Genomic DNA, 22057 nt, shown 5'->3' with positions numbered 1-22057 from the left:
GGAATTATGCCCAAAAGTTATCAAACTGTGCATACCCTTTGATCCAGCAGTGCTACTACTGGGATTATACCCCAAAGAGATACTAAAGATGGGAAAGGGACCTGTATGTGCCAAAATGTTTGTGGCAGCCCTGTTTGTAGTGGCTAGAAGCTGGAAAATGAACAGATGCCCATTAATTGGAGAATGGTTGGGTAAATTGTGGCATATGAATGTTATGGAATATTATTGTTCTGTAAGAAATGACCAGCAGGATGAATACAGAGAGTCTTGGAGAGACTTACATGAACTGATGCTAAGTGAAATGAGCAGAACCAGGAGATCATTATATACTTCAACAACAATACTGTATGAGGGTATATTCTGATGGAAGTGGATTTCTTTGACAAAGAGAAGATCTAACTCAGTTTCAATTGATCAATGATGGACAGAAGCAGCTACACCCAAAGAAAGAACACTGGGAAATGAATATAAACTGTTTGCATTTTTGTTTTTCTTCCTGGGTTATTTCTACCTTCTGAATCCAATTCTCCCTGTGCAACAAGAGACCTGTTTGGTTCTGCACACATATATTGTATCTAGGATATACTGTGACCTATTTACATGTATATGACTGCTTGCCATCTAGGAGAGGGGGTGGAGGGAGGGAGGGGAAAAATCAGAACAGAAGTGAGTGCAAGAGATAATGTTGTAAAAATTTACCCTGGCATGGGTTCTGTCAATAAAAAGTTATTTAAAAAAAAAAAAGTGTACAAAATGCTTTAAATAATAGACAAACCAAAGTAATTTTGACAGTGATCTTCTGATCATGAATATTAGATAAAGCATTTAACAGAGATATATGCTCAGCAAAGCTATTCACTACTGTTGTGGAAGAAGTTCAGTACAGAGTCCAAGTTTAAGAAGGATTTTCTAAAAAAGGTGAGATCAACAAGATGCTCATTTTTGTGGATGAAATTATGCTCACTGTATGAAGATAAAACACACTGTAGTATTTTCCATGAACAACACCATAAGTATTGAAAATAACCATAAACAATTAAAAACCAAGAACTATGGGCTTGTTATCAAAACTCTCTCATGCAGTTAAATGGAAAACCTATAGAAACACAAACACAAACACACATGCATGCCCATGCACACACATGTGTATAAAAATATACACACATATATACACACACTCAGAGGTAATTTCTGAATAGAATGTGTCTATATGCATATAAATCTTTGTGTGTATATTTATAAATGTATGTATGTATATGTATTGCATATGATAAATTTTCAATGAGTTTGACCTTGAATTAAAATAAAAGCAGAATTAAACATATTATCAATGTGAAATTCTAAAGTTTGATAACTAAACTTTAATTGAAACAAAACTTCACTTTTTGACATCAAAGATCTACCTTTGTAGTTATAGTGCCATGAGTTATAAAGCACTAAAGACTCCAAAGAAATAAAGCATATCATTTAGAGGTGAAAAAAAAAGAACAAAGGTAGATATGAAATCATAATATATAATTAATATTATTTTATGTGGGATTGTAAAAACTAGTGTAAAAATATTATCATGAAAGAAACATTTGTCTCCAAGATATAATGGGCTAGCCATATGGCAAAAGTAAGATGTTACTACTGAATGGCTTTTATGCTGCCTTATAAACATATGATGCCAAGAGAAAATGAAGAAGGTCCCAGACTTATTGGGATAACTCTGATGAAATTATGAAAGGGGATAAATATTATTACACAGGATGTTCACACACATATCCTGGGCTGCCATTTTCATCAGTAGATGAGATATTCACATAGATGACATCCATTTGAGTATGGAAAATTCCCTGAACTAAAATTCTTTTTTAAAGCATTAGGAGATTAGAGAAAAGGGATGCTCTTTTTTTAAAGATCATGTCAGTTCATTGCAACATCTAGTGTTAGTTCCTAAATCTTCTAATACAGATCCATATATCAAGTCTAGATTTGGAGAAAGAGCTAATAGTTTGTAAAGACTTAGAATCAAAATAAAAGTTATCGGATTATGATTTTTAGTGTTCAAAACACACACACACACACACACACACACACACACACACACTCAGAATCTCACTCCACATGTATGGAGGGATAGCGATCTGCTTTAATAAAATAAATATCCACATAGATAAAATCAAACATCCAAAAGGCACTGTGTTAAGTAGGGATAAATTGTGAAGAGCTCCAGGGAGAGTTAAAAAAAGGAGAAAAAAAAGCTTGTTTGAACAATTTTATTATAAACATCATCAGGAAAGATGAAAATCATCCTGAAGAAATACTCTTAATTATAGTGATGAGTCCCACTAAATAACAACTACCTTGAAAACTGGCATTAGTAAAGATGAATATTTCTGAAGGCAGGATTTCTACCTCAGGCTCTGAACTAATCCCTTCAATGGTTTAGCCAGTCTTTGAGGTAACAAAACAAGGGACTTGTTTCTTTTCCTTATACCCAGAATCCCAAAAGAAACATAAATTATATATATATATATATATATATATATATATATATATATATATGTAGAACAATGAGTCTGCTACACCATGATTTGACCAATAAAAGGCAAAAACATAAGAGTGAAGATAAATAAATTTAGATTCCAATTTTAGCTCTGTTAATAGATGTTGGCAAGAAATATAAGCTCCAGGAGATACAGGCAAGATGGCAGAGGGTCTAACTTGAACTCTTCCCCAGAGTCCTCCAACTTCCTTTAAATAATGACTCTCAACAAATTTGAGGGGGAAGAACCCACAATAGAGAAAACAATTTTCCAGCCCAAGAGAACTTAGAAGCTTAGCAGCAAAGGTCTATTGAACCAAGGTGAGACATAGAATTCAGTCCAAGAAAGGCTTCACTAAGGCAGAGCAGGTCCCACAAAAACAGGAGCAGGCCTTGGTACCACTCAAGAACTTGCTTCTTCCAGAGCACTTAACACACCGATAAGAGAGCCAAAGAACTGGTCAGAAGGAAATTGCAGTCTCTGCTGTCACTGAAAATGACCCTGTAGTTTTGTCCATATTTAGCTCCTGGAACTAGATGAACATCATAGGTGGCTGTACTAGGACAAACAGGAACACTAGCACACCAGAACTTGTGGCCTCAGTGGAGCAAGTAAGCTCTTCACAATTCTAGGGCAGAATAAAAGCGCTTATTGTCATTCAAAGACCATAGCACAGACCAACAAACACCTCTCCTTGGCTCATATCACTTTGTAAGAAATGAAAACTTAAAGATCCTTAGTAGTATCTCTGAAAACATCTTCATAAACACCTGACGCTTAGGACAGTGTGCCCTCCACCCTAGAAGCAAATCCCTACTTTAACAAAGAGCTAAAAGTTAAGTAATAGGCTGATAACAGCAAATAATAGGGAAAAGATCATAAAAAGCTACTATAGTGACAAGGAAGATCACAATAGAACATAAGAAGAACACAAAGTCAAAGTTCCTACATTCAAAATCTCCAAGAAAAATATGAATTAATCTCAGGCCATAAGGGATATTTTAAAAGGATTTTGAAAATCAAGTAAGAAATGTAAAGAAAAAAGTGGAAAGAGAATGAGAGTAACATGAGAAAATCATGAAAAATGAGTTGACAGCACACAAACAAACAAAAAATATAAACAAGGACAAATGGTAAAAGAGGTACAGAAAGCTAATGAGGAGCAGAATGACTTAAAAAGCAGCACCAATAGGCACAAATAGTGAAAGAAAAGAGAAAAGAGAATGAATAGAGAGGAAATACAGTTAGAAATAGTAATTATGAAAAGCAAGTTTCTGAGGGAAAAGCATCATTTCTGAAATATATAAGAAACTGAATCAAATTTATAAAAAAATAAGAGTCATTTCTCCAATTGATAAAAAATAAATAAATAGATACGAACTATGCTTAAAGGGCAACAAAATCATGCATATTCTTTGATTTAACAATACTATTACTAGGAATGAATCCTAAAAGAGATTTTTTTTTTTTAAAGATAAAGGACCTATATTTATAAACTTGTTTATACCAGCTCTTTTCTGGTGGCAAAAAATTAGAAATTGCTGAACAAATTGAGGCATGTGATTAAGATAGAATCTTTTGTGCTATAAGAAATTATGAGTAGAAATCACTGTTGATTAGAGAAATGCAAATTGAGACAACTCTGAACTACCATTTTATACCTTTCAGATGGACTAAGATGATAAAAAATGATAATGATAAATGTTGGAGGGGATGTGAGAAAACTGGGTTACTAATGCATTATTGGTGGAATTGTGAATTGATTCTGGAAAGCAATTTGGAATTATGCCCAAAGAGCTATCAAATTGTGGATACCTTTTGATTCAACAGTGTCTCTACTGGATCTGTATCCAAAAGAGATCATTAAAAATGTAAAGGATTCATATGTGCAATTTTTTTTTTTCTAGCAGCTCTTTTTGTAGTGGCAAGGAAGTGAAAACTGAGTAAATGCCCATCAGTTGAGGAATCACTGAATAAATTATAGTATGTGATTGTAATGGATTATTATTGTTGCACAAGAAATGATCATCAGAGTGATTTCAGAAAGGCTTAGAGAGATTTACATGAAAAGATGCTAAGTAAAGTGAGAAGAACCAAGAGAACATTGTACATGGCAACAACAAGATTATGTGATGATCAACTGTGATAGATGGTGATGTGTCTCTTTTCAACAATAAGGTGATTCAGACCAATGTTAATAGACCTGAGAGAGTGATATGGACTCTGGGGACTGAATGTGGATCACATATTTTCCCCTTTTGTTGTTGTTTGATTTTTTTTCTGTCTAGAAGAAGAAAGTAAATGGAAGAGAGGGAGAAAAATATAGAAAACAAGGTTTTGCAAATATGAATGTTGAAAGCTATCTTTCCATATATTTGAAAATAAAAGGCTATTACCAAAATTTAAAAAGAAAAAAAAAATGATGAGCAGCATATTCTCAGAAAAACCTTGAAAAAATTACATGAGTTGATGCAAAGTAAAATATACAGATACAAACATACTATATATGCAATACCGTGAGATCAGCTGTAAATGATTCGGCTTTTCTCAACAACATAATAATCCAAGACCACTCTAAAGGACTTATGTTGAAAATGCTATTAATCCCCAGAGAAAGACTTCATGGTGTCTTAATACAGATTGAAACATGCTTTTAAAAAAATAACTTTATTTTTTTTTTTTTTGAGGTTTGAGTTTCTTTTTTTGGGGTGATTTAATCAATGTTTTCTTTTACAATGTAACTATTTTTACATGAATATAAACCGAATTGAATTGATTTTTTTTCTAATTTCACATAAAAATATCTCAGATGCAAGTAAATTTATCTTTGCCAGGAATCCATTCTGCTAATTCTCTTACACAAGTCCCAAGACAAAGAAAAATGTACATAAAAGCTGGATGACCTTCAGAATGGTAAAGAACTGGCTTGGGGTGGGTTGTTTGACAGTTTGTTTTAATATTTTACTTTTCTCCAGTTATGTGTAAAATCAATTTTTAATATTCATTTTAAAAACTTTGAGTTTTTTCTTCTTCCTTTTCCAACCCCTCCATCTCTTATTGGAAGCAATTAAATACAGGTTATACACGAGTATTCATGCAAATAATTTTCACAATAGTCATGTTGTAAAAGAAAAAAAATAGATCAAAACAAAAACAAAAATCCTTAAGCAAAATACAGAAAGCAAAAAAAATAAGGTATACTTCAATCTGAATTCAGACACAATTGGTTATTTCATTGCATATGGTTAGTTTTTCAGAGTTGTCATGGATCATTGTATTTTGGGGAATAGTTATGTCATTCAAAATATTTCTGTTACTTTGCACACAGTACATTTCTCTTTGCATTAGCTCAAAGAAGTCTTTCCAGTTTTGTTTTTTTTTTTTTTGAGAATGTCCTTTTCATCCTTTCTTATAACACAATAGTATTCCATCATAATCACAGACCACAACTTATTTAATTATTCCACAGTTGATGGGCATCCCCTCAAATTTCTAATCCTTTGCCCCTCGAAAAGAATTTCTATAAACTTTTTTTTTTTTTTTTTTTTTTTTTTTTTTTGTAGATAGAGGTCTTTTTATCCTTTTTTAATCCTTTTTGGGATATAGGCCTAGTAATGGCATTGCTTGGTCAAAAGGAATGTATGGTTTTAATAGCCTTTGGGGAGAGTTCCAAATTGCTCTACAGGGTTATTGAATAAGTTCACAACTCCATCAACAATGTATTAATGTCCGATTTTCCCCACATCCCTTCCAACATTTGTCATTTTCCTTTTAGTTCTCATTTGTCAATTTAATAGTTATGAGATAATACTTCAGAATTGTTTTAATTTGCATGCCTTCAATCAATGGCAATTAGAGCATTTTTTCATATGGCTACAGATACAGCTATGATTACTTCATCTGAAAACTTATCTTTTGATCATTAATCAATTAGGAATGGCTCTTATTTTTATACATTTGTCTCAATTCTCTATATGTTTGAGAAATGAGGAATTTATTAGAGAAACTTGCTGCAAATGTTCTTTATTCTTTTTAAAAAATATTTATTAAATTAAATACAAAACAAGAAAAAGCAGAATAGAAAAAAAGAAAGAAAAGGAAAAATTAAAAATAAAAAACAACAAAACAAAACAGTTTTATGTGCCCAACAGAACATCAAAGAGGATTCAAAATGTATAAAAATAAATTTCTTTTTCAAGAAAGCATATATAATAAAAAAAAGTATTTTCATGAATGTCCATATTTTCTTTGTTTCCTCGCATGATATTCTCTTGTTCTCTGCTATACACTTTTTACTTTATTCTTTTTTTCCCCTTTTATCCCCTAACTTTCCCCAAGCAGGATACAATTAAGACTACAATTAAGACCAAATATATCTATACATAAATACATACACTCACATACAGTTCCACCCACATATACATATATCTATATACACATACACATACATACATACATAGCCTCATATTGTAATGCCAGAGAAACTGAGCAAGATTTAATAATTTATTAAATGGGAGAGATTTACTGGGACCAATGGATCCATGTTTGGTCCCAGAACTGAATGAGACTATCATTTCTAAGAATCTAGCAGCAAATGTCAGATACAAGATTCTTTTATAGGATGACAAGAACAATGACATAATGGGAAAGGTACCTGGATGGGGATGACCTAATGGGGGGAGGCACTTAGGATGACATAATGGAGGGAGGCAACTAGGATGACATAATGGGAGATACTGTAGAGGCTCCTGATATTCTAATGATATCTAAAATGGATAAAGACCTTTATCCCATCAAACATTAAGAGGGAATGGTTATACCCTGAGGCAGAGTAACTGAATAGGACAATTAAGGAAATTGGGTCAGGACATTAAAAGAGAACTGTGGCACAACAATATACTCAGATACATACATACATATAAATATGCATTTACCCATATGTTAACATGCATCTAAAACAATATTAATATGGTTGACATGTAGTATAGATTTCTCCTTTGATTGAATCTTTATACTTGATGTTATCCGAAATCAATTATTACTAGCCCTACTTTATTTTTCTAACAAGTAAAGCTATTCCTGATTCTCCTTTGTAGTGTTTGTATATATCTCATTTTTGATTTATGCTAACTCTTTTATTTTAATTCTACTGTTTAACTTGCCTTGCTATCATTTAACCTTCTCCATCCATGAATCTTTACCTTATCTTCTCCACCCATATTTTCCCTTCCTTTTTATCCCTTTTCCATCAATCTACATACTTTATTCCACTCCCATTAATCTTCAGAGAAGCATAACAAAGTTTGTATCCACTTAGCTTCCAGCAGAATCAGGAAAAGCACGAAAACCATAGCAATATAAATGGGAAGGATAAAAAATGAAACTGAACACTGTGCATTACATTTTTTGGGTGGGATGGGAACATGAAACAAGCCCTTCCTTCATACCTTTGTGATAATTACAGGTTGGAACACTGAATATAGTATTAGATTCAATTAACATGTTACTAAGTTTTACTGGAGACTTTATTTTTCTCTCTTTTTGTTTTTGTTTCAAGTAATAGCTCATTCGAAAGGAGGAAAAAGAATGTATTCAGAAGGTAATTGATGTAAAAAAAAATAGCAATAATTATCTTAAATCTAACAATGAAGATGATTTTTTCTTTTCTGTCACAACCCAAGGAGCATTTGATTTGCCTTTCATCCTTAAGTCCCAGTAGCATTTTACATATTTTTTCTAGACCTTTTTGTAGGAGGCAAATCTATAGAACATTCATGCCTTAAGTTACTCATTCATTTTTCCTAATAGATGGGCAGTTTTGACACACGGACAACAATTCCATAATGGGTATTTAAACAGAGGTCTAGGTAATTTATCTCTTTGCATTATCTTCCATTAAAATGACTTATGATGAGATCTTTGCCTCATTGTATCTGAGCCAGATGTTGAGTACAACAGGATTATTGCTCAACATGGGGGACAGTGTGTTTATAACAAAAATAATTTATTGACACCATCATTATTAGCATGGCACAAGGCCTTCTTAATAACACTAATGACAGCAATAACTGCCAATGATATTTTGCCATTTGCACTTTAGTGCTCTAGAATGCTTAACATTTTGTTAGAAAGCTTTTAAGTCACAAATGTATGAAGTCATTGATAAAATACACCTGACCTTTGGATGCTTGGTCAAACTGAATTTACCAGCATCTGAGATATTCTTATTTGAAATTAGGGGGAAAAAAAATCATGGGATTTTAAATTTCCAAAGAGTTCTTGTCTTCTAACTCCATACTCATACAAATCTGGCACCTTCCAAACTACTCAGAACAGATAGGTTCTATTATTATTTCAAAAGTCTCCAGAATGTGCCCCAAAGTTTTTCTTGAATATAATCAAATTCCTTCTTACAACTGGATCTCATTTTATATTACTCTTCATAAAACTATTAAAATGCTTAAATATATTACAATCACCTCTATGATATTTCTTTTATTTGCCTCAACCCACCCATTTAGTTAAATGTCTCAACATCTCAAGCTTGGATTATTGCAAAGTCCTCATAATTAGTCTTCCTCTCTTCAGTCTCTATCTTCTTCAAATTTAAGATCAATATAACCATTCCTCAGCCCCTTCTGATACCACATTGACTATTAGGTAGATGACCATCTTTAAGGTGAAGGATCATCCTGGCAAGATTCTTGCTGGCAATGACTTAGGGAGATTCTTTTGCTGTGATTGCTACAGGACAATCTATTTCCTTATCCTTTATAGTTTTTTTTATATTTTTATATTTTATATGATATATTTCATATTTTGTAATATATAAATATGTTATATAATGTGAGTATATAATATATAATCATATTATATTATATATTTTATATTTTATAAATAAAGAATTAGTAGGAATGAATCCCCAAAGAGATTTATATAAAAGGAAATATATATATATATATATATATATATATATATATATATTTGTAGCAGCTTCTTCTGAGGGCAAAAAAAATGAATATTTAAAGGATATCTATAGATTGGGGAATGGCTGAATAAATTGTGGTATGTAATTATGATGGAATAGTCTATGGGAAATGATGAACAAGATCCTCTCAGAAAAAAACTAGAAAGTTCTCCATGAATTCACTTCCTAGCAGTGTGACCCTGCCAAGTCACTTAACCCCAATTGCCTCAGCAAAAATAAAATAAAATGAAATAAAAAAGTAAGCTTTGGTTTTATGGGGGAAAAAATAAGAAAATAGATAAACTTTTGGTTTCAAAAAATAAGTAGAGAAGGATTCCTAATAAATTCCTTCTATGACACAAATATTGTATTGATGCCAAAACTGAAACAGAGAAATAAAATTACAGACCACCAATCTCCCTAATGAATATTGATGGAAAAAATTAAGTAAAATATTAGCAAAGAAATTATAGCAACTTATCAGCAGAATAATTAATACACTATGACCAACTAGGATATATGCTGGGAATGCAGGGCTGGTTCAATTATTACTATAAGCTGTAATAGGCCAGAACTCTGTACTTGAAACAATGGTGATTAATAGTTCTCTAGTTCAGGATGATTGAATTAATCTTACAACAAATAATGGTTCCCTAGTGATATAATGATTGGCTTATACTTAGTATGATGAATGGATTTAATTGTAATAGAGTATTTAAGAGGTCAGAGTCAGACCTAGAGAGGGAATTGAACAGACTTGGAAATAAACTTGAAGACTGAAGGCTGGAGCTGGCTGGCCTGTTCTCATGCTGCCCCACTGAGACCAAAGCCCGTCTGAAGGCCCTCCAGAAAGCTAGTCAAGCCCCAAGTGAAGGAGACAGACTGTCAAGGAGACAATAAAGAATTTGGACTTTAACACCTGGCTATTCTCATGGTGATTACTCTGCTGAAAGGAAGGCTGGTACCAAGACCTCCAGAAAGCTAACCAGATCATTACATATACAGTCTGTCTCCTTGCCTGGGGCTTGGCTAGCCATCTCCAAGTCTGTTCAATCCTTCCTCTAGGTCTGACTCTGACCTCTTAAATACTCTATTACAATTAAATTCATTCATCATACTGAGTTTAGGGAACCATTATTTGTTGTAATATTAATTCAATCATCCTAAACTAGAGAACTATTCATCACCATGCCAAACTAGATAACCATTGTCGTATCAATTCCACTGAGTTTACACCTTGTAAGAATCCTTGTTTCAAGTACAGAGTTCTGGCCCATTACAATAAGCAACCATATCAATAAGAAAACTAATGGAAATCATATGATTATATCAAAAGATGTAGAAGAAAGCTTTTGACAAAATACAGTATCCATTGTTTTAAAAACTCCAGAGAGCATAGGGATAAAGGGAGCTTTCTTTCATAAACAGTTATCTATCTGAAACTAATAGCAAGCATCATTTGTAATGGCGAGAAGTTAGACATATCCCCAATAAGATCAGGGAGGAAACAAGGATGTCCATTATCACTGCTATTTTTCAATTAAAGGAATTAGAAGAAGCAATGAGGAAATAAAACTATCTCTTTTTACAAATGTTATAAGGTTTTACTTAGAAAATCATCCAAAAACCTATTGGAAACAATTAAAACTTAAGCAAAGTTGCAGGATATAAAATAAATCCACACAAATCATCAGCATTTCTATATGTTATCAACAAATCAACAGCAAGAGCTAGAAAAAGAAATTCCAATTAAAATATTTTTAGACAAAATAAAATATCCGAGTGTCTACTTGCCAAACAAATCCAGGAACTACATGAACAAAATTACAAAATAGTTTTCACACAAATAAAGTCAGATCTAAACAATTGGAAAAAATCATTCCATCATTCATTGGTAGGCTGATTCTGTCTAGATTAGTCTATTTGTTCAGTGCTGTATGAATCAAACTGCCAAAAATGTTTTATAGAATTAGAAAAAATAATAACAAAGTCCATAAAAAATTATGGACAAGCTGACTTTAGAAAAACTGGAAAGATTTGAATGAACTGATGCTGAGTGAAATGAGTAGAACCAGAAATACATTATACATAGTAATAGGAAGACTGTGTGATGATCAAGTATGAAAGACTTGGTTCTACTCAGCGGTTCAGTGATCTAAAGAAATCCCAATAAACTTTGGATAGAAAATGCTATCTGCATGCAGAAAAAGAATGCTGGAGATTGTCTATAAATCAACACATGCTATGTTCACTTCTTTTTTCTTTCCCTTGTTTTTTCCCATGTGTTCTGATTTAATATGATTCCTAAAACAATGTGTATTAATAAAAATAAATTAACTTAATTTAAAAAATAAAATCAATTTGATAACTGAATAAAGGAGAGCTTGAAATAAAGAAATTATCTAGCACAGCTTCAGCATTTGTAACAGAGACAAATGAGACCCAGAGAGATGAAATGATTTTCTGAGTGGACATAGCTAGGAGAAGATTCAGGATTTCCAATAGACAATGGGATCTACTTATCTTTTTTGTAGATGGAGAAATAGTTGATAATATTCTTGTCATCTCCACGGTCACATTTTAGTCTTTACCTTTTTCAAGCTAAGGTTTCTCCAATTCCTTTGCTCTTTAATTATAGATAATATCACCCATGCCTTTCATCTCTTTGACTTTTTGCCTTGTAAGAGAAAGATATAAAAATGTTACTAGGTCCAGAGGCTATATTTAAACAAAATGAAAAAGCGAGGAAAGAATTTTATTTATCCTGATTACAATTCTTTTTTTTTTAATGTAAAATCCATCTAAATTGGAAGAAAAATCTCATCTGTAAATAAGGATATGGAGTATTCTATTTAGTTTAATTTCTTTATTGTCTTGGGATCCCCTAACATTTCCAGCACTATATATTTTTTGTTTCAACTTAAAAAGAAAACTTACATATATGCTTGTGTATATACTTGTGTATCTCTAGAAATAAAGTAGATTTTTGGTTTATGTTACATGATTCCATGGGTAGTATCAGAGTTCTAACCCAGTTAGAATATTAATTCCAAGAGTTCCAACTCAGTATTTTAGCTAAACTATGCTACTTTAATCAGTAATTGATGATAATATGTTAAATGGATATAGTATTGAAAATTTGGCCAGTGCAATATGTATTCTAGGATAGATCATAGAATATTCTGTTTTGATAAAATATTGATATCAGGTTGATTATTTTTTGTCATTTGCCACTTTCATAAAAATAAAATAAGAGTTCTGTTATTGCATGGTTTTTTAATAACCCCATTACATTTCTTCAAAATTAATTTTTGAAGCAAAAGAAAAACAACTTTCATACAAATTGCTTTACTCTAATATCATCTTATCCTTTAAAAAATTCAATAATCTTTGTTTTTCTAGTATTTAGGATATTCCATTATTTCTTCTTTGATTTTACTATTTTAAATCAAGAAACATTTACTAATACCCACTATGTGCTACTGTGCAAGAAGGCACACAAATTAAGATCCTTGCCTTGGCAGAACTTTAGTCTAACATAGAGATAAAGTACAAACACAGAATATCAAAACTATTCAATTTTTCATGATAAATGTAATAGAACAGGAGTCAAACAAATATGCCAGATAGAATATAACATTTCTGTACTGCCCAAGAGCTATGAATGTGAAGATTTTTATTTTTGTTTTAGATTTTTGAATATAATAAAATTTTATTTAAAATGTGAAAACCATCCTTTCCCAAGGAGGACATCATTTGACAAACTCTTCATTAGAGAATATCATACAAATTAGAGGCAGAATGAACCCTTGAAATCATATTCCAGGCTAACTCATTCAGCTACTCATTACCAAATGAGGAAGACAAATAAGAGAAAAATAATTTCTCCAAGATCATATAAGCTGTGTGTATGAGCATGTATGTTTGAAGAAGTGTGGAGGAGGACAAGGGTAGTATAAGCAAAGCATCTGAAAATTTTAAGATTTCTTCAATCAGTTTTATGAGATTTCAGAGTTGGGTGCTTTTGTTTGAAATACTTCTCTCATGGAACCGATCATGCATGCTGGCACTTAGTTGAGAAGACTAAAAAGAATACTCTATTTCCTAATGACTGGGACTGCTTCCAAATTAATCAGCAACAGATACTTTGAGCAGAAAAGACTTTCATCAGAAGATCCACCCTTTTCCTATGTATATAATAATGTACTAAGACAACAGTTTAGACCAATCCCCTCTCCTAAATCCTCGTGACCAATATCAAATTCTTTACCTTGTATTTCAAGATTTGGTAGAAGAGAAGGCACAGATGTAAGGAACCAAAGGAATATTTTCAGAGTTGAAATTATCCAATTTGGAAAACAGAATACATGGAAAAGCAGAGTATAAGAAAGTAAGAAAGTGCAAAGAAGTTTAGAAAAAGTAGCATAAGAGATTGGAAAATTAGGTACTATGTTGCCATCAATAATGGTTAGACAAAATATTTTGAACTTTATCTGGAAGACTGAACAGAGTCTACTTCAATGAAAAAGGTATAATTTTTCCACATTGGTCTTGCTTCTATTTAACTTTAGAGATTAAGCATGAATTAGTACTTTATTACCACTTTAAGAATGTTTGCAGATGTGTCATATTGATTTCTAGGGCTTATGATAGCACCTTTAGTTTCTTTTTCATCAGATGATACTTCTAGATGTAAAAAAAAAAATCATAATTTATCCCATGCCTTTTTAAAAGTTTCCCTGTGGCATTCTATTGGCTGTGGGTACTTGCTGGAGTGAAGGTCTTGAGTTGGGGTTTCAGATCACAAGGGAAAGCTCAAGTAAGACTAGAAACAACATCCTTACTCCACATGATAAGAGATGTTTACACTAATACCTCCTATTTAAAAAAAAATGAATGGGCAAAAAAAGAGAGAACTTCAACATAGAAATTTACTATGGGAATAGGGAAGATGGGGGTTCATCTTCAGAGGAGTACTGAAGTAAAAAGAACTTCTACCCCAAAGAATAATGTGCAATGGTTCCCCAAGCAGAGAGAATTTATAGGAGAATTCAAAAAAAGAATTTAAAAATCAAATGAGGGATGTTCAGGAAAAACTAATAACTAGCAATAAAAATAAAAATTATCCAAGAAAAACAAAGAAGAAGATGGAAAAAAAAGTTACAACCAGAAAAGGAGATTCAGAGTCTCAAAGATGAAAATAAGTCTTTGAAAATTAAAATAGAGAAAAGGGAAGCCAGTGACGCTATGAGAGAACAAGAAATAACAAAATGGATTCTAAAGGATGAAAAAATAAAATAGAATGTGAAATTTCTTATAAGAAGAACAGCATTTCTGGAGAACAGATCAAGAAGAGAAAATATAAGAATAATTGAATTGTCTGAAAGTTGTGACAATAAAAAGGAATCATGACATAATAATGCAAGAAATAATACAAGAAATTGTCCTAGAGTGAAAGAACATGAGCAGAAAGTAGAAATAGAAAAAAATTCCCGATCACCACCTCAACAAGATCCATTGTGGAAACACAGAGGAATATTATTGCCAAATTTTGAAATCCTTAGATCTAAGAAATCCAAAGGTCAAAGAGAAAATTTTGCAAGAAACAAAAAAGTACAAATCAAATACTCTGGAAATACAATTAGAATTATATAGGACTTAGCAGCAGCCACAATAAAAGACTTCAGGCCCTGGAATCACATGTCCCAACAATCAAAAGAACTAAGTCCGCAGCCCAAAGTATCACATTAATCAAAATTACCTATAATATTGAAGGAGAAAAAAATGGACATTCAAGGAACTTGACGATATTCAGGATTTTCTATCAACCAAACTCAAACTTGATAAAAAAAAAAAAATCTAACATATGAAAGCCAATATCAAAGATCAGTTTCAAGGAATTCAACATGGACAGATTGCTTTTGTTTTGTTTCATTTTTTGCATGGGAAATGGATGTCATATGTTTAAAATTGACATCAACAATAGAGCAGCTTAAAAGAAAGATTGGGGGAGAATTAAGGTAAAAATAATAATTATGTTATATAATGAGGTACAAAGGAAGAATAGACACAAAAGCATTAGAGGAGGAGAAGGGCTCTTAGTTTGGAAAACATATTAATATCTGGAATGGGCTTAATAGGCAATATTACATTGAAGGGTATAGCACCCTCCAAAATCTATAAAGAAATAAGCGGGGGAGGGATGGGCAGACAGGGAAGCAAAGAGTGAGGGAAGAAGACAAGGGAGGAATCTATGTGTGTGTGTGTGTGTGTGTGTGTGTGTATATATATATATACACATAAATATTTCCTTTTATAACTATAACCTACTTGGAGCATAGTGGAGGGGAATGCAAGTGAGGGGAAAAAAAGGATAAAATTAAAAAGATGTGCAGCAAAGAACAAAAGAACAATTTATAAGGAAATGAAGAAAAGATGGTCACGAATATAATTTCTTCATATATATATGAAGAAATAATATTAATGATATATTTCATAACATATATATGTATATATATATATATATTCTCTACTAGTAATTTTTTGTTATAAATTTTGAATCCTCTCATGACAATGTTCTCTTTTGTTTTATGTTTTGTTTTTATATTTTCTATTTTTATTTTTTTCTTACCCTGTTTTTAAGTAAAATATTTTTTTAAAGAAAAGAAAAAAATTAAGTTTCCTTGTGATTCAATTTTAGGTATACGAATTATTGTTACAAAATGACATTTTTATACTCTATTGGGATTCCAAGTAATTCCACAATGCCTTAATAAGGTATCCATTTTCCCATGAAATCTTATCTAACATCACATTTCAAATTCTCTAAGAGTTTGGTGACTAAGTTAAATCAATAAGGCAACATTGGCAGGTAGGAAGAAAGCAAAAAGTATTGCCAGGCACTAATTTTGCTTCATGAGCATGAACTCTACATTTTTTTTTAAAGAAATTCAATAGTTTATCTCTCTTCAAGTAAACTTATGTTTCTAAAATGCTCTTTCATAGTGCATATAGAACTATGCAAAAAAAGAGTCTCTTCATCCATTCATGATTCTTCCTGTATTTAGTAAGAATGTGTGATACACTGAAAAACCTTAAGATGATTATATGTTTTAATCAACACAGAGTTTATTTTATGTATGTCTATAGCCTCAATAAAAAGCTAAAAAATATATAGTCAATTTCTTCCATCTTTATTCTGTTAAATCCCTGGAACTTCTGATTCACTGTTTCCTGGAAAAAGTGGAATTTGATAAACATTGACAAAATATATCAGTTCTCTAAGCATTATCAAACTATTTAAGAGTTGAGATCATGTTCAGTGATTATTTTCTTTTAAAAAGAAAGCATATATAAATTCTGTAGATGTGAGTAGGGATATAACTCCAGCTTTCTAATGTCATGAGCTAATTTTAAAATGCCAACTCCATACTTGAAGTGGCACACAGCTATTACTCAATTGCCCTTGATAATAAAAATCTTTTACCTTTTCAGTGAGCACTAAGCCAGAGAAGGGGGCATCCATAGATTATCTCCGATATCCACTCAGAAATCCAAGCATAGCTGCTTTAAGAGAGCACATGTGTAACATGATACTCTGTCTATAATTTCATTTGAATAAAATAGCAATAACTAAAAGCAGATGTCCTCTCTGAATTTTAGTTCTGTGTAATATTGAAAGGCCAACATTGTATTCTCAATATCAAAATCTACCCTTTTGAAAGATTTGCACAAATATCTATTTTCTCTTTTATAGTAACTACCAGCTCTTTTAAATTCCTGTCCTTCAGTATTTACTATAAAATTTTTATGTCTTATGATAATAATGAGAATAACTCATTCTTCCACAGAATCTTATGGTTTTCAAGGTAATTTCTTCATGGGATTTGCAAGGCTATTTATAAGAATTATTATACCCATTTTACAGAGGAGAGATTTTTCCCCACAAGTGTAAAGCTATGTAGAAAGTACCAGTCAAACCTTAAACCCAGATCTTCCTATTCTAGGAATCCACTACTCTTACAACATGTGCTTGAAATCTAGTAGAACAAAATATGACTCATAATTCCGTTGCTATTTGTATACCATTTTTATGTGAATTGTGTTAATGCTATCTGTTTGTCTCCTTTGATTACCACTCTTCATTTAACCTGCTTGGAACAATTTTATGTCACTTCCCCTATTTTTTTAGGTTTTCTTCTATTTATAAACTGTTTTTCATCACTATAACCACCTTAGCTCAACTCAACACAATTCCTATAGCCACAATTTTTTTTTAACCTTTTACTTCTGCCCACTATGGCATATTTACATCTCTCTTCATGAAACTGTTGCCTGCTTCTCTTCTCCCTTCTCCACTCATTACACTTTCATTTCTTACTTCTGTAGCATCTGTGTGACAAACCTAGTATGATTATTTTTCCTCTATATCTCCCTCACATTGGAAATGTTCACCTTTGTTTTTACAATGAATTGACTCACTCCAAATAGATCTTCACACTGTAAGTGATAGCTAATACTTTGGATTACAAAAGTTGGATTTCAAAATATTATGCCTAGGTAAAATTATAAGACAAATCCAAAGTTGGCCAAGTCTTTACACAAGTTCATCAAAGGATGTCTAACCAGTGAACTACAGGCCCTACTTGTCATCTCTTGAGGACACCAGTAAGACACTCAGGGTATCTTTACTTTATCCTTTGTTTATCTCTTATTTTATTCTGTCTCACATAATATAACAATTGCCATAGAATATTGACTCTATTATATTTCCTGAATTCAATACAGCTCATTTTGCTAACTCTGGTTAAATTCTGAGGTTTTACGCCTCTGTTTCTCTCTGTGTTTGTTTGTCTGTCTGTCTGTCTCTAACTATGGCTGTCTCTCTGTCTCTGTCTGTCTCTGTTTCTTTCTGTCTGTCTGTCTCTGTCTATCTCTCTGTCTCTTCTCTAGATGTGTGTCTGTGTCTTTCTGTCTCTATCTGTCTTTGTCTCTCTCTCTCTGTCTATCTCTGTATCTCTATCTGTCCATCTCTTTCTGTCTGTCTCTTTCTCTGTCTCTCTGTGCATCTCTGTCTCTCTGACTCTGTATCTGTTTGTCTGTCTCTGTCTCTGTTTCTCTGGATGTATGTCTGTGTCTTTCTGTCTGTCTGTCTGGCTATGTCTCTGTCTCTCTCTGCCTATCTCTCTTTCTGTCTGTCTCTCTCTCTCTACCTATATCTCTTTGTCTCTATATATCTATCTCTTTCTGTCTGTCTCTATCTCTGTCTCTGTCTCCCTGTGTGTCTTTGTCTTTCTGAGTGTCTCTCTCTCTCTCTCTCTCTCTCTCTCTCTCTCTGTGTATATATATATATATATCCATCTCTGTCTGCCTGTCTCTCTCTGTCTCTATCTCAATCTCTATCTCTCTGTATGTCTCTATCTCTGACTCTGTCTGCTTGTCTCTCTCACTCTATCTACATATCTCTGTCTTTTTCTCTGTTTCCCTGTCTCTATCTCTCTGTATGTCTCTCTGTGTCTCTCTGACTCTCTCTGTGTCTGTGTCTGTCTCTGTGTGTGTGTGTGTCTGTCTCTGTCTCTGTTTATCTCTGTTTTGTTCTGTACCTCTCTGCTTGTCCATCTCTTTTATCTGTCTCTCTCTCTACATCTCTGTCTCTCCTACATACTGATGGACAATGTCTATAACTTGTCTATCCAAATGAATATAATGATCTGAGCAATAGACAATTCATCTATTTGCTTTGATCTATGTAGATTGTAAAGCCAGATTCTTTTGAGTTGTATCATTTCCAATAAGTTTTACAGTATTTCATAGTTTGACATAACCATCACACTGTCATCAGCAGAAAGGATCATCTGGACAACTTCATCATCCAGAGGTAATCTTTCTTCAGTCTGGACTCTATCAGATGTCCTCCCTCACAGTGGCAGACAGCTTCAGAAATAACACATCTCAATTTTATTACTCACTTGATCTTTGTAGTAAGAAAGCTAAGTCTATTCTTCTATGTTTTGGGAAAATTTTGAAACATTTTGATGTTGATATTGGAGACTTTGTGGAAAAGCAGACTTTCAAACAATTTCCTCATTATAAAAATATATATATATTTTTTTAAAAATCAGAAACACCAATCAAAATGTTAGCCAAATGTGGAGGGTAAAGATGTATTCCTTCTTTGTAGAATACTGTTTGCCAAAGTTTTCCTGTTTCCCTACAAATACCTACATTGAAAATACACTAGAGTATGGAGAAGATTCTCATAAATATTTTATATAGAGGGGAAGGTAGGCAAGTAAGTCTTCTTGATCTTTTCAAAGCACTTAAAAATTATTATTAATGAGACATTCTTTTTCTTCTATATACTTTTTTGTTTTTGTTTTGTCTTTTTTTCTGAAATAGTTAAGTTTATATAGGGGACAGTTTAAAACAAGGTTAGAAATATAAATGGGAGTAAGAATGTGCAAAGTCTTAATTGCTAAGCAGTCAGTTGACAGACTGGATAGAGTGCTGGACTTGCAATCAGGAAAGACTAAATTCAAATCTGCTTCAGTTACTAGCTTTGGGACCTAAAGTCTCTTAACCTTATCTTCAGTTTTCTAATCTGTAAAATAAAAGCAATGATAGTACCTATCTTGTAGAACTATCATTATTGTTACTATTATTATGATTATCATCATTTATCAGCTGGTGGGAGTAATCAAAGGTGTCCTCATTTTTTCCTTACATGTACTTCCCAGTTTCCTATATTCAATATGTAAATCCATATTTTTACAACTGGACAAGTAAAACTTACCTCAGCTCCTTCTAAATTGAATGTTGAATGAAGCTGAGTATTTCCAGGTCCAGTTGCCCACATTGCTCTCCGTGTCAAAAACACATTAAAAAATGGGTAAAAGGGGGATATTTCTTAAAATTGTTCTTAGGAATGCCAATTTTATATTGATTACTCTATTATAAAAGGATTTAATGGGAGTATGCAAAATTATAGGTATTTCTTAGTTCTACTTTTACAAAAAGGCTTAGCTAGGTGGTTCAGTGGGTAGTATTCTGGGTCTGGAGTCAGGAACACTTGAGTTCAAATTCAGCCTCTGACACTAGCTGCATAACCCTGGATAATCAACCTGTTTGTCTTAATCCATTGGAGAAGGAAATGGCAAAGCACTCCAATAGCTTTGCCAAGAAAACCCAATAGAAAATATAATCCATGGCATCATAAAGAGCTGACCATGATGAACAATTTGGAAAATAAAAACTCAGTGTGTGTTCTTAAAATAAATCATCTTTAGCACATTCTAGTGTTGCTGGTTTCTTTATAGAGAAACTGCCCACAATATTAAGGAAATTTGCATATGTATTCTTTCTGCTCATTTGAACTCCAGAAAAACCTAAAAGCTTAGGAGGATTTTTTTAAGTTAAAAAGGAGGAATTGATGTTATTCATCAGATCTAAGCTAATAAGTGAAAACAAATATAAAAATAACCCAGGGTCAAATAGTCCAGGGCCCATCACAGTTGCAGTATCTTCTCTTCCATTTTCACTTAGGTGTACATAAACTACATGACAAAGTGTTTGCTTTTAGAGTGACAGTCTATTTTCATGGCCACCAGGAGAAATGGAATGAGTGGTAAAAATCAACCAGATGAAATAACAAAATACCCCTCAGCTACTAAATAGAGGGGCTTACCTCAGGAGAAGCCTCAAATGTACAAGAAAATTGGAAGGCAGGCTAATGCTTAGACCTATCTGCAAAGACATCAGGCCATTATTTCCTAATGATTTCTTATCTGGTCAATTCATCACAAGGATTCACAGTTTCCTTTTTTCTGTTTTTTCCCCTTCCCATCTATATTCCTGTCTCTCTTCCCAATAAGCCAGCTTTATCTATGTTAGGGTGAGGAAAGGGAGGCCTACAATGAGGAGAAGGTAGAATTTTTCAGGAGAGCAAAGGAGCAGGAATTTGGTTTGCTGGGAACTGAACCTATTAGAGGTACAAATGAGAGACAAACTGCTGCTGGGCTCTGAATAGGAAATGATCTGTGAGTAAATTGAACAAGCTGGGAGGCAGTAAATAGGCAATTAACATTCATTTTGGCAAATCTGCACCTGTTGGAGTTGAAATACAAAAAGAAACATAAAGAGAAATGACTTCTAAATGAGAACAGAGACTGAGAAGATCTGTCAAATATTCTAGTTTGAATGATATTAAATCTCTGACTTCATGAAATCAGAAGCAAAATTGATATGAACTTGGAAAATTTACTCCAGCATAAATCAGACATAATCCAGGGAGAACACATTATTTTGCTTTCTTGCCCCATCTAATTCTATAATGTGACAGGTGAGAGATGGACCAGGTCTACTGTTCTCTAACTTGGCTAGATCACATCTGGAATATTATGTTTAGTTCTAGGTGACAGATTTGAGGAAGGGCATTGAGAAACTGATAAATTTCCAGAAGAATATGATTCACATGGCACAAGTCTATGCACAGCTATGGTAGAAGTGCATATGTACTGTATAAATAATCTAACAGGGGAGAATCACTTGAATGAAGATGTAT

Source organism: Sarcophilus harrisii, chromosome 2, assembly GCF_902635505.1.
Source record: "Sarcophilus harrisii chromosome 2, mSarHar1.11, whole genome shotgun sequence".
Lineage (NCBI taxonomy): Eukaryota > Metazoa > Chordata > Mammalia > Dasyuromorphia > Dasyuridae > Sarcophilus > Sarcophilus harrisii.
This window is presented reverse-complemented; position numbering follows the sequence as displayed.